Source organism: Phalaenopsis equestris, unplaced genomic scaffold (genome assembly GCF_001263595.1).
Source record: "Phalaenopsis equestris unplaced genomic scaffold, ASM126359v1 Scaffold000002, whole genome shotgun sequence".
In the NCBI taxonomy this organism is placed as follows: Eukaryota; Viridiplantae; Streptophyta; class Magnoliopsida; order Asparagales; family Orchidaceae; genus Phalaenopsis; species Phalaenopsis equestris.
The window spans coordinates 4,016,082-4,019,567 of record NW_018164444.1 but is presented as its reverse complement, the minus strand read 5'-3'; positions in this window follow the sequence as shown (position 1 = coordinate 4,019,567).

The window sequence follows — 3,486 nt, the reverse complement described above, 5'->3', positions numbered from 1 at the left end:
TATATATATCCTATATATATATGCATGCAAATTTCTAAATAAAATAAAGAAATAAAATATCATTACCTAAATCGTGAATCTAGATATAACTCTTGATTTGAAAATATTTGAAATAAAGTTTGAAACATTGGTCCAACCGATCTCAACAAAACTTGTAGGATAAAATGTCTAACACGAGTCTAATAAATCATAAATCTAGATATAATTCATCAACATCATATCAATTAAAGTTTTTAACGATGGTTAAAAATACGTTCTTTTTTGTCTAATCAAATGCTTTGACAAGAGGAATTCGGCGAGCCTATGTTGATTTAATTATGTGGTCCAAGAGCATTTAAATATTAAAAGAATAATATGTGATTAAATAATTTAAGACGGACCATCCAATAAAATGTTTTGAAACTTTAACTAAATAATTTATCAAAATATGCCACTTTAAACCTTTAGATATGACCACGTTTTCAACATGACCCAAATGGGAGGTGAGATTGGGTGGAGAAAGAAAACAAGGAGCTAAGTCCAACCTATTGAGTAAAGCTTGAAGCAAATGATCATCATTCAGGTTAGATCAGCCCGAAGATCCAAATAATATATAAAAAAGACCGACCATTAAATAGCCCAATAACTAGGGTTGCAAGTGAGCCACCTCACCCGATGAAGATTTCGAACTAAACATTATTAATACTCGTTCAAGACGGTCAAATTAATTAATAAATAAATTTGAATATTTTTTAAAAGCGTAAAGTCAAATGAATTAAATTTAAATACGATCAAAATTATTTATTTATGTTCATAAATAAACTCATTTTTATTCAACAAGGTGCTATTAATTGCTCTATAACAATTTCAATGATGGCTTCTATTATATATATGATTATTTTAAATAAATATTAATTAATTAGAATTTATTTAATTTTATATTTAATAATAATATATTATATTTTAATGCCAATATGCATTTTAATTTAATACAATTCCTTTTCTTCTTTTTTTTCACTAAAATAGCTTATTAATACTTATTTATAATATTTGATTGCAAGAAAGCTTACTTGTAAATTATTATTTAATTTAATTGATTTAAACTTGTTAGATATTAATTCAATATTTAATAAGTTTCTTATTTATTAAATTTGTAGAGTCATTTGTTAATTACTTTATAGAAAACCAACAATTTATTCAAATTTTAGCACATTTATTAATTTATTGAAGCACTCGTTCAATTAATATAAATAAATCAAGAATATGTAAATTACAAATTTTAAAAGCTTTAATCAAGTCAAACATGAATATATATATAAAACTCTATTTGAGCTTGAGCTGAATATGAGCAACTTATAATATAACCAAGTCAAGTCCAATATAGGAGCTGAACATGGGTAACTTATAATAGCCAAATCATGTCAAATTCAAGACATACTCAACTCAATTACAGCTCTACGAATAATATATTTAGTGGTGAAGAAGAGAAAAATGCAAAATGTCTAAAACAACTTAGTATAAATGTAAAAGCATGCAAGAATAATTGGGTCCCCAAGAAAACTATAGGCTCAAGTACGTAAGAACTTGATCTTATTGATAGATTTGTAATTACTATGATAGATCTATAATCATAATGATAAATTTCATATTATATCTATATATACATTTTAACCTCTGCATGATGAAATGGAATCCGAAGCTAATTCTTCATATCATGGTATTAAACAATTTAATGGATGATATACACTAAATATGCAATTTGGGCTGCATGCTAGAAGATCATGTGAACTCACCATGAATCACGACACATGACTTTTAAAGTCATTCACCAAGTTCAAATGTACTTAGCTTAACAAATAATTTCTTTTATGAAAATTGATACACCTAAAATATATAGTGGTTTTAGACACATGTACTTAGCTTAACAAATAATTTCTTTTATGAGAATTGAGATATCTAAAATATATAGTGTTTTTAGACACATTTTTATACCTATTTTTTGAGATATTGCACTTTAATGGAAGACATTTGTATGTATTTCTTTAAGTTACAAGTAAAAAGATGAAAAATGCTAAAATGAGTGAAAAAGGATCAAATTTGGAGCAAAAAAGTGAAAATGATGCAAAAAAAGTGTTTTGACGCCTAAGCTCCAGATCCGACGCTTAAGCGCCGGTAAAACAAAATCAACTTGACTTTTATTATAATTTACATTGTTACATATCACTCTATGTATACTTAATTTTTTTAAAGTGAATATTTTAGCCTAAATGATGTTACATCAATGAGATATTATTTAGGGGCTAGCTTTTTAATATGAAGTAAATGAATTGTTTACCCTCATATAAACATTCTTTTCCATGCAAATATCACAATGTTTTATGAATTACATTAATTGAGCATATAAAGCCACAGGAAATAAATGCATGTAGATTTATTTTCATGAACTTTAAGCACATAGCATTACACATGTTGAGATTCAAAATGTGAACAAATTTATGTGCAAGTAAAACCATAAGATTTTAATATGATTATAAGAAACAATACATAATAAATTTATAAGAAAAAAAATGTTCCCTACAAAATGGTAAAGCTTTAATTTCAGTATTGAAAGCATGGGAAACATCCTGTGCAAGAGAAAGTGAAACCTTCCTCTAACGGATGAAACTCCTGAATTTTGCTTTTTGAATTAAGCTCCTAGCTCCCTTAATTATGAGCTCTTCTTGCTCATAAGCTACTGTTCCATTTTATCTCTCAATATTTATATTGAAATTTAATTTAACCAGCCATTTTGAAATTAGTTTTATTCTTATTTTTGAATCCTTTTAGAATATAGGGTCTTGTATTGTTCGTGAGTTTGTACAACCAGTAAAGATCCTATTTTTAAGAGGAAGATATGTGGAAGAAGATGATGGATGTGTTACTATAGCTTGTGCTTCTCATTCTCTATTTGCTTTCAAGTCCCGGGCGGCCAAGAATTAGCTTAGACACAGTGAGAGAGAGAGAGAGGAGAGAGAGAGAGAGAGTCCCTTTTTGAGGTTTTGAAAAGCAAAGATCCCTAGAGAGTCCCTTTTCCCTTCCTTTTGTATATAAAATAAAAGAAATATAAAATTACATTCAATACTGTATTGTGCCTGTTTGCAATCTTGGCGAAAGATTGCGATGATGGTTTTAGGTGGCGCCTTAAGTAAGGATTTTCACCTGTATTTATAGGCAATTATTTTTATTCTTTTTAAATTCAGACTCTCTAGTCTGTCTGATCATCGTCTTAGGATTTCATTTCCCAAATAGCCCTCTTACTTGAATTGTCAGATTAATTCAGAGAAGAGGAGAGATCGAAAAATGAGAAAATAAGACGAAAACTAGGCAGACAAAATTGTTTAAATAAAATCATGGAGAGTTTATGTAAGATAAACCTCGTGTGATAGGTCAAGTGTGTACGTCTAACCAAGAATATATTGAGACTATTTGGACTGAATGTCTATGAAAGAATATCTACATAAGCTACCC